The sequence below is a fragment of the Rana temporaria genome, chromosome 3 (genome assembly GCF_905171775.1).
Source record: "Rana temporaria chromosome 3, aRanTem1.1, whole genome shotgun sequence".
Lineage (NCBI taxonomy): Eukaryota > Metazoa > Chordata > Amphibia > Anura > Ranidae > Rana > Rana temporaria.
Window position 1 is genome coordinate 454,322,703 of NC_053491.1, and position 10,827 is coordinate 454,333,529.

Sequence of the window (10,827 nt, forward strand, 5' to 3'; positions counted from 1 at the left end):
TGCAAAGGGTGGGTCAACTCAATATTGAACCCTACGGACTAAGACTGGGATGTCATTAAATTTCATGTGCGTGAAGGTAGGTGTCCCAATACTTTTGGTAACATAGTATGTGTGTGTGTGCTTGTGTATATATATAAAAATCTTGGAACACCCCATATGGAGGAAAACCAACCCCTTTCCAGAGTCTCTAACTCCCGACCTGCAAAACTGCAATCCAAATGTAATCTTTAAATGTGACGTGGCATGGAATAAATATATATAACGTATTTATCGGGGTATACCGCTCGCCGTAGTATAACGCGCACCCCAAGCTTAGAAAGGTAGTTTAAGGAAAAAAAAGAAAACTTACATTTTTGCCCTGCGTCCATCGGCGGCCTTGTCCGGCGTTCGTCTGCGGCCTTGCGCGGGGTCCTTCCAGCCTTTTGGGTGTCCGTCTGCGGCTTCCTTGCGCAGGGTCCGTCCAGCCTTGTGGGTGTCCATTTGCGGCTTTGGAGGTGTCCGTCTGTGGCCTCCATCCAGGTGTTCGTCTCCGTCCATCTCTGTCCAGCATGTCCATCCGCACCTTGCCCGGGTTGCAGCGGTGTTTATTTTTGGATTTGGCGCTGAGAGGAGCCAGATTTTCTGTGTGTTCGGCTCCTCTCGGCGTGTCTCGGCTTCTCCCAGCTCCTCTTACGTGGCTGTGGGCGGAGCCGAGCGTGGCCGAGCCTATCCGAGTGCGCAGTACACTTGGCTCGGCTCAGCCTGGCTCTAGGCTGCGGCGGGCGGAGCCGAGCGTGGCCGAGCCTAGCCGAGTGCTCGGCTCTAGACAGCCGGGATCGGCGGGGATCGGCGTATATCGCACACCCACGATTTCCCCCTGATTTTAAGGGAAAAAAAGTGCGCGGTATACGCCGATAAATACGGTGTATATATATACAGTATATAAATTGCCCATGTCGTGCTATCTTAAAATGGTATATACATTATATTATATACATTTTGTGAAAATAGTGCAGCGATGCGTATCTATAAATCTTATATAAGCAAATAACTATACATTCCATAAAACAATTTATGAAAAATAAATTATAATTTATAAAAAAAAAACAGTTCATATGTACGTTTCCAAAGCTGTCACCACTGTGTAAAATCCTATTTAAATGGATCCAATATTCAGTGCACACCACCTGCTAAATGCCTGCTCACCTCAAGGATGAGTATAAAACTCATAGACAGATCACTCCTTAGGTTCTACTGATGAAGGCCAATGAAAGGCCGACACGCGTTTAGAGCGGAGTAGTCAAATCTGTTATGTCAGGCGAAGCACTGTGAGTCTAGATCTGCGGTGAATGAGCTGGTGATTTGATACATGCTGTTTTTATTGTTATTTCTTGTAAGTGACAGATCACTCCTTGTGTCCACCAGGATCAATCCACTTTACCAATAATAGTAATTCCTACAGTCCCCAGACTGTACCTCTGTGTTTGAATCAACGTTTGAATTGTCTCCAAACACCACCTTCCTCCATTCGCTTTTTAATAATCAATTCCACTTATATTTCCAGGGGTTAAGGACACGAAACAAAAAACACAAGTACCATAGTGTTCTCTGCTTTTAAATTTCTTAAAATAAAAAAAAATAAAAAGTTACACTTACAAGAAAAAAACAATAAAAACGGAGGGGCAGATCCACAGAGATCTGCACCCGTGCAGCGTATCAGAGATACGCTACGCCGCTGTACCTTACCTGGCTTTAGTTCGAATCCTTAAAGATTTTGCGCCGTAAGTTAAGACGGCGTAGTCTATCTCTGGTGGCGTAATTCAAATCGGCGATTAGGGGGCGTGTTTCATTTAAATGAAGCGCATCCCCGCGCCGAATGAACTGCGCATGCGCCGTCCCTAAATTTCCCGCCGTGCATTGCGCTAAATGACGTCGCAAGGACGTCATATTTTTTAACATAGACGTGAATTACGTCCATCCCGATTCACGAACGACTTGCGCAAAAAAAATAAAACAATTCAAAATAAACGCAGGAACGACGGCCATACTTAACATGGCAAGTCTAACTATACGCCGCAAAAAAGCAGCTTTAATTATACGCCGGAAAAAGCCGACTAGAGACGACGTAAGAGAATGCGACGGCCGCGCGTACGTTCCTGGATCGTCGGAAATAGCTAATTTGCATACTCGACGCGGAAAAATGACGAGAACTCTACCCAGTGGACGCCGAAGTATTGCATCTAAGATCCGAAGGCGTACGAAGCCGTACGCCTGTCGGATCTAACCCAGATGCCGTCGTATCTTGGTTTGAGGATTCAAACCAAAGATACGACGCAGGAAATTTGAAAGTACGCTGGTGTATCAGGAGATACGCCGGCGTACTCTCTCTGTGGATTTGCCCCAGCATGTATCAAATCACCAGCTCATTCACCGCAGATCTTCGCCTGACATCACAGATTCGACTCCTCCCCTCTAAACGCATGTCGGCCTCTCATTGGCCTTCATCAGTAGAACCTATTGAAAAAGATGAATACCTCTAAGTGAGGTGAGATTTTTCGGGCAACCAAAAAAATATTGTGACAACTAGGTCATAAAAATATATAAATTTTAATACATTAATTTACAACATAAACATTTCATAGTGACAACATTATTTAAAAAAATGAAAAATTCCAGGATAGAGAAAATTATTACTGCTAGAGGATCACCACACACCCCAGGACTAGGCTAAGGGTATAGGTGATCATTTATCCGACGCGTTTCAGATGTCTCAATAATACATCTTTCTTCAGGGAATAGAAAGCAGCAAGAGTTTTTCCTAAAACAAAAGAAGGGTATATAATAACATACATATAAAGTATATACCTGTGACCAAAGATTTGTTTTTTGACATTTGCAGCATGTAGAGAAGAGGGGGGAGAGATGGAAAGCTCAATATGTAAAAGGAAAGTGGAACTCACCCCTTTCCAGACACAGAGCGCCTAGATCATCCCCATGGAGCTTGTGTGTGAGCCGCAATCAGGGCAAACAAACCAGATGGTGTACTTAATGTCCATAACGATCCCCCAATCCAGAGGACTCCATAACCATGGGGGGGTGGAGTAACATAAGTCTCCACAAAGGAGTCAGCAGTCATAGAACAATAGAAGGTGTAATGGCTGGGGAGAGATTTAGGTAAATATGTACAGGGAGGGTATTAGATTCTTCACTAAAAAGTGAGACCAAAAATAGAAACAAACTCCCTAAAGTGTACTTACCACTCCCAGTGCATCAGCTCAAATAAAGGTGAACAACCATTCCAGTCAAAGAAACCAAACTTGACCAGAAGACAAAATAACCTCCAGCTCCAACAGGGGAAGGGAGGAAAGTGAATGCTGACAGGAAAACCCCCCCTGACTTCCCTTTATACTTACTTTGAGGATGATAGACCTCAGGTGTGGATGATCCATTCACTCCAGCGATGTAGCAGCTGTTCCTTGAATGGGATAATTGGTTGTAAATGGAGCAGTGAATAGACATTAGGGCTCAGCTAGAGTGATTCCTATCCTCCAAATCCCCCATGTTTGGCGTGCAAACAGCGCGCCCACTACTGACGTCAGTAGTGGGCGCGCTGTTTGCACGCCAAACATGGGGGATTTGGAGGATAGGAATCACTCTAGCTGAGCCCTAATGTCTATTCACTGCTCCATTTACAACCAATTATCCCATTCAAGGAACAGCTGCTACATCGCTGGAGTGAATGGATCATCCACACCTGAGGTCTATCATCCTCAAAGTAAGTATAAAGGGAAGTCAGGGGGGGTTTTCCTGTCAGCATTCACTTTCCTCCCTTCCCCTGTTGGAGCTGGAGGTTATTTTGTCTTCTGGTCAAGTTTGGTTTCTTTGACTGGAATGGTTGTTCACCTTTATTTGAGCTGATGCACTGGGAGTGGTAAGTACACTTTAGGGAGTTTGTTTCTATTTTTGGTCTCACTTTTTAGTGAAGAATCTAATACCCTCCCTGTACATATTTACCTAAATCTCTCCCCAGCCATTACACCTTCTATTGTTCTATGACTGCTGACTCCTTTGTGGAGACTTATGTTACTCCACCCCCCCATGGTTATGGAGTCCTCTGGATTGGGGGATCGTTATGGACATTAAGTACACCATCTGGTTTGTTTGCCCTGATTGCGGCTCACACACAAGCTCCATGGGGATGATCTAGGCGCTCTGTGTCTGGAAAGGGGTGAGTTCCACTTTCCTTTTACATATTGAGCTTTCCATCTCTCCCCCCTCTTCTCTACATGCTGCAAATGTCAAAAAACAAATCTTTGGTCACAGGTATATACTTTATATGTATGTTATTATATACCCTTCTTTTGTTTTAGGAAAAACTCTTGCTGCTTTCTATTCCCTGAAGAAAGATGTATTATTGAGACATCTGAAACGCGTCGGATAAATGATCACCTATACCCTTAGCCTAGTCCTGGGGTGTGTGGTGATCCTCTAGCAGTAATAATTTTCTCTATCCTGGAATTTTTCATTTTTTTAAATAATGTTGTCACTATGAAATGTTTATGTTGTAAATTAATGTATTAAAATTTATATATTTTTATGACCTAGTTGTCACAATATTTTTTTGGTTGCCCGAAAAATCTCACCTCACTTAGAGGTATTCATCTTTTTCAATTGATACAGAGATGTTGGCAACCTCATGCCTCCATACATGAGCCAAATTCTTTCATAAATTATAGGGTGGATAATACACCCACATACCTCGCTAGGCTCATGTATCTTGGCATGGATCCTACTTTTTTCTAAAGAAACAATTTTCTTCTTTCAGACTCTGGTTTATATTTTACCCTGTACTCTATTGGGTAATTCCATGAGAACAGAGTCCAGAGCCTGTTTAAATCACCCACCTTCACATATGTTTTTGGGTTTCCTCCCTGGAGGATTAGAAATTATGATTGTCTTTGTCTAAAACATTTCTCGCCAAAAAACCCCCCCCCCCCCTCCCCCCCTTGTTTTGTTTGTTTGTCTGGTCTTTTTTGGTTTTGTTTTTCGTTTCTTGTTGGTTAGGAAGGGCGATTAGGACGGTGTTACTACATCATGGGGGATCTCAAGGGTGGTCAATGGGAAGAACTTATGACCCAAATTGAAAAGAACTACCAAGGTAAGGAACAACTTACATCTGATCTGGCATCCCTTTTCTTTAACCTGACCAAGGTTCTTGAGAAAAAAGCTGCCTTGCATTGGCATATACAGTCCATGGAAAGATACATTAGTGAACACATTAATCCAATTGGATTACGTATTCAGATCTTTCCGATTTTGAATACAATCAGCAAGGAGCTCAAAAGTAATTGGGAGGCCAGACTAGATGAATGTTCCAAAAATCTAATGCAACTGCTACAAAACAAATATCGTCAGCAGCTTCAAGTGCTGGATAAAGAAATTGAAGCCCTCTACGCTAACCTGACTCCCCTAAAATCCTTAGAGGAATATGCTAATCTTGAACAAAAACTCAAGGAGCATTTGGAAACCTTCAGTAAATCAATTTTGATTAAAAAAGAAAAAAAGTACTGGAGAGACAAAAACGCATTTCGTGAAGGGAGAGCATATAAATGGGACAATATTAAAAGATTTAGAAACCAAAATCCCAAGAAAAATAGCAAATTAGATGGTATACATAAAGACTACTCCTCTGACACTCCATCAAACTCCTCCTCCTCCATGTCCTCCAATACGGGGCGTGTAGCATCAAAAAGGAAAGGGGCCTCCTTCAAACAAAACCTCGAGGGGGAAGTCAAGCAGGCCAATAAAAAGGCCGCAATAGTACCACAATTATCTCAGGTTACTAATAATCCTAGAAAAAAAACGACTCCCTCGAGTGAAGTAGTTGATGGGGACACTAAGGATCAACCATCCGGTAGAAGCAGACTTTTCCCCAAAAAAGATAGTGGGGCCATTCCCAAAACACAACGTACTGCATTGGATAATTTTTTGGACAAAAGGGGGATGCCAGTAGCATCCCCCAATTTAACAATAATGGACATACCCCCTACACTACCGAATCTAAACCAGGAGGAGGTCTGAACATCATCAATCTTTCCTCCCACAGCCTCACAGCTGTAGAGCATGAGGTCTTGTCATTGGGACTTTCTTTCTGTCCCAATATGGGTACGAACATATTTGATGCTGTTAAAGACATTCATTTGTTTGCCCGTAGGCTATTCTACAAAAGCCTATATGCAAAACACATTGATCCACTTAGAGAACTGGCCCCTAACCTTAAGGCAGCAGATTTCAAAGCCCTTAGGGATTTAAATCTCCTGCTTCAAGAGAATGAGACATTGGATGGAGCTTGGGATGATGAGGATTTGGAGGAAATGGATAATGAGGATAACACCATAAATAAGGATCCAATGTCCAGATTCAAACGAAGATCAAATAAATTTCCTTTACTTAATCAAAATCCAGCCATTTCCCACTTCGTCAGAGAAACTGCCAAAGAGCTTGAAGCCATGAAAAAGGACAGTGTCCACTCAAATCTAAGTTCCGAACAACAACTAGCTTTGAAAACTCTTAGAAATCTTTCAGATATTACTATCAAAGCCTCTGACAAAGGGGGAAATGTGGTCTTGATGAACAACAATAATTATGAGCGAATGTGTCTCAAAATTCTAAATAATAAGGAATGTTATCTCAAAATTACGCCAGCTCAGGTTGATGGCTTCAATAAACAATTTTATGATCTCGTCGATGACTTCTTTCATCGAGGAGTCATAATTAAAGACTTATGGGACTTTATAAGGGTCCCACATCCCAGACAACCCACCTTCTATGCTCTCCCTAAGGTCCACAAAAACCTTGTGGACCCTCCGGGGAGACCCATAATATCGGGTAATGGCTCAATCTCTGAAGGTGTCAGTGAGGTCATTGACCAATATTTGAGACCACACGTTCTCAACCTACCATCTTACACCAAAGATACTATACATCTGCTACAGATGCTTGAAGATATGACGATACCGACGGACGCCATCTTGGTCTCCGTCGACGTTGAGACCCTGTACAACAGCATTCCCCATTTATCTGGGTTGAGGGCTGTTGAACAGGCTCTCAAGCAGCAGCCAACCACTGATTTCAAGTTCAACGTCTTCATCCTTACTATGTTAGAATATATTTTGTATCATAACACCTTTCTCTTCCAGGGCTCCCACTACCTCCAGGTACAGGGTGTGGCTATGGGAACGTGCTGTGCGCCTTCCTACGCCAACCTGTACCTGGGGGAGTGGGAGCGGGATTTCCTCCTGGGAGAGAATGCGTCGATGTGCGCTGCCCATATTTTAATTTGGCAGCGCTACATCGACGACATTTTTATTATTTGGGATGGACCGCAAAGTGGCCTCGATGAACTTCTGAGACTTATGAATATCAACAAATTTAATTTGTTCTTTACCATGTCTCACGATCAATCAGAAATCAGTTTTTTGGACATTAAAATCAAAAAAGATCCCGATGGTAAAATTTACTCCACCCTTTTTAGGAAAGAGACCGCTGGGAATACCATATTACATGCGGGTAGCTTTCACCCCGAACCCCTCAAGAGGTCTATACCCTATAGCCAGTTTCTTAGAATCAGGAGAAACTGTTCGATGGAAGATGACTTCCACGAACAATGCAATGCACTCTCCCTCCGGCTATCCGCCAGGGGATACACCAAAACCTGTCTCCGGAAAGCGTTTAACAGAGTTAAAGCCTTAGACAGACGCAAGTTGATTTTTAAAACCAAATCACAAAATGTCAGATCTGAAGAAAACAACTCAAGGATCATTTTGGGGTTCTCAAATGAGCATGCAAGAATTAGAAGAATAATAACGAAATTTTGGCCTATACTCACTGAGGACCCCATCCTCCAAAATTTACTCTTGGATAGACCTCAGCTCACGTTTAAACGTGCGGATTCACTGGGGACTATTTTGGTCCGGAGCGAATACAAAGGCAACTCTGCCAAAGACCCCTGCAAGACCCATGGGACTTTCCCATGTGGACACTGCGCGCAATGTGAGGTCATTGGTAGGAGGACCACACTGGCATTGCCCAATGGGGAGACTCTCTCGCTAAAACATTTTGCCAACTGTACCACACGGGGAGTAGTCTACCTCATGCAGTGCCAGTGTGGTTCCTTCTACGTTGGCAAGACCAAACAACCTCTTTATAAAAGAGTGGAAAAACACATGCATTCCATGAGAATTGGCAATTTATATTTACCCCTTGGGAGACACGTGGCCAAAGCACATGGGTACCATATGCCCAAAGTCAACTTTTCCGTTCTTGATAGAATACATATCCCTCTACGTGGGGGGGACTGGAACAAGGTACTTCTCCAGCGCGAGATGCGCTGGATCAGATGCCTTAAAGCTACAACCTTTCCAGGACTAAACGAGATGGAGAGCTTTAGGCCCTTCTTAGAGGGGTTCAGTTCGGGGAAAACGGACTAGCCCCCACATGCCACTGGGAGATCATCCTCCTGCCCCTTCCCCTTCCCCCTTTTCCTGAACCGACTAACTGTTAAAATTGTCTTTTTTTTCCCCAATTTTTTCCCCCCTTCCCCCCCCCCCCCCCCCCCCCCTTTCCCCCCCCCCCCCCTCCCCCCCCCCCCCCCCCATTTAAACCCTAACTGTACCCTTTGGGATATTGGGGTTTCAGGTTGAGATTTGTAATAAGTAGGATTTATATTTATAAATTACTGTATGATTTTGATTTTGTAAATGTATGAGCTAAAGAGTTCTCTTTTTGGATTTATACATGAAATTTTTTGATTGTAAACCTGTGATCAACTATTGATGATTTGTTGACAGTGCACCCTGTGGCTTTCCAACTAGGAGCCATATGTGTCAAGTACCGCTTCTTCACCGGCCCTTTCTGGATGTTGTTGATGTCCGTAATGGTCCCATTTCAACCAATCACAAGAGGGCTCCTCCATCCACTGCCGGGGGAGAGTAGCACCTTTGTGCCCGCCCCAGGGGCATTTTATGCCCTAGAGGCTCTCCCCTACCCGGCAGTGGTGACTTTATCTCCCTTTCAACTGTCAGACTTTCTTATCTGTCAGTTCTGAAATACCCAGGCATAGTGAATATCTTTGCCCCATCCTCAGGAGTTTGCCCTCGCTTCATGAAGCGTTCCTCCAATGGTCCCATTTTATTTGCCCTGCATTTATCCTTTGATTCCCTTACTTCTCCGGGTTCCCTGGTTCAATGATGCCCCGAAACTGCAATTTTATTGCTGTTGTCTAAACCTATGGACTATTAGGCTCTCTGGAGTGGGTAGTAATTTCCGCCCCTTCTGTGCGGACACTTCTTTATTTTTCCCTGTCCGGTCGTTGAGCGCACTTCATTCGCGTCGCTGTGACGCGCACAGTGGGTGGCTCCACTGTGTGTATTGCGTTCATGTTCAGTCATCTGACATCTCGTGCACCTGATTGGGTGCGCTGTCGTCACATGACCTTTCGGGATTCTGTGATCACACTAGACGCCGTGGGTCATGTGCTGTGTGACGCGCAGGAGGCGCGTCACCAGCGGCATGTCCACGGTGTCGTGCCCTGATTGATCAGAGCTCGGCCACCTGACGCTGACGTCAGTAGTGGGCGCGCTGTTTGCACGCCAAACATGGGGGATTTGGAGGATAGGAATCACTCTAGCTGAGCCCTAATGTCCATTCACTGCTCCATTTACAACCAATTATCCCATTCAAGGAACAGCTGCTACATCGCTGGAGTGAATGGATCATCCACACCTGAGGTCTATCATCCTCAAAGTAAGTATAAAGGGAAGTCAGGGGGGGTTTTCCTGTCAGCATTCACTTTCCTCCCTTCCCCTGTTGGAGCTGGAGGTTATTTTGTCTTCTGGTCAAGTTTGGTTTCTTTGACTGGAATGGTTGTTCACCTTTATTTGAGCTGATGCACTGGGAGTGGTAAGTACACTTTAGGGAGTTTGTTTCTATTTTTGGTCTCACTTTTTAGTGAAGAATCTAATACCCTCCCTGTACATATTTACCTAAATCTCTCCCCAGCCATTACACCTTCTATTGTTCTATGACTGCTGACTCCTTTGTGGAGACTTATGTTACTCCACCCCCCCATGGTTATGGAGTCCTCTGGATTGGGGGATCGTTATGGACATTAAGTACACCATCTGGTTTGTTTGCCCTGATTGCGGCTCACACACAAGCTCCATGGGGATGATCTAGGCGCTCTGTGTCTGGAAAGGGGTGAGTTCCACTTTCCTTTTACATATTGAGCTTTCCATCTCTCCCCCCTCTTCTCTACATGCTGCAAATGTCAAAAAACAAATCTTTGGTCACAGGTATATACTTTATATGTATGTTATTATATACCCTTCTTTTGTTTTAGGAAAAACTCTTGCTGCTTTCTATTCCCTGAAGAAAGATGTATTATTGAGACATCTGAAACGCGTCGGATAAATGATCACCTATACCCTTAGCCTAGTCCTGGGGTGTGTGGTGATCCTCTAGCAGTAATAATTTTCTCTATCCTGGAATTTTTCATTTTTTTAAATAATGTTGTCACTATGAAATGTTTATGTTGTAAATTAATGTATTAAAATTTATATATTTTTATGACCTAGTTGTCACAATATTTTTTTGGTTGCCCGAAAAATCTCACCTCACTTAGAGGTATTCATCTTTTTCAATTGATACAGAGATGTTGGCAACCTCATGCCTCCATACATGAGCCAAATTCTTTCATAAATTATAGGGTGGATAATACACCCACATACCTCGCTAGGCTCATGTATCTTGGCATGGATCCTACTTTTTTCTAAAGAAACAATTTTCTTC

General features: G+C 43.7%; 3 long non-coding RNA genes across 6 annotated transcripts; 2 read left to right on the forward strand and 1 right to left on the reverse strand.

Moving 5' to 3' along the window:
- Window positions 1-2,756: 2,756 nt before the first annotated feature.
- On the reverse strand, window positions 2,757-3,392 carry LOC120930932. 2 transcript variants are annotated; one of them, XR_005747784.1, is made up of 3 exons: window positions 3,237-3,392; window positions 2,940-3,137; window positions 2,757-2,797 (listed from the first exon to the last, which is right to left on the reverse strand). It is a non-coding gene; the product is annotated as an uncharacterized LOC120930932 (long non-coding RNA). The 2 variants fall into 2 exon arrangements; XR_005747783.1 differs by lacking the exon at window positions 2,757-2,797 and having other exon boundaries at window positions 2,939-3,137.
- A 362-nt stretch (window positions 3,393-3,754) lies between these two features.
- Window positions 3,755-4,390, forward strand: LOC120930933. 2 transcript variants are annotated; one of them, XR_005747786.1, is made up of 3 exons: window positions 3,755-3,910; window positions 4,010-4,207; window positions 4,350-4,390. It is a non-coding gene; the product is annotated as an uncharacterized LOC120930933 (long non-coding RNA). The 2 variants fall into 2 exon arrangements; XR_005747785.1 differs by lacking the exon at window positions 4,350-4,390 and having other exon boundaries at window positions 4,010-4,208.
- Window positions 4,391-9,783: 5,393 nt separating this feature from the next.
- On the forward strand, window positions 9,784-10,419 carry LOC120933456. Of its 2 annotated transcripts, XR_005748092.1 has the most exons (3): window positions 9,784-9,939; window positions 10,039-10,236; window positions 10,379-10,419. It is a non-coding gene; the product is annotated as an uncharacterized LOC120933456 (long non-coding RNA). The 2 variants fall into 2 exon arrangements; XR_005748091.1 differs by lacking the exon at window positions 10,379-10,419 and having other exon boundaries at window positions 10,039-10,237.
- The last annotated feature ends 408 nt before the right edge of the window (window positions 10,420-10,827 follow it).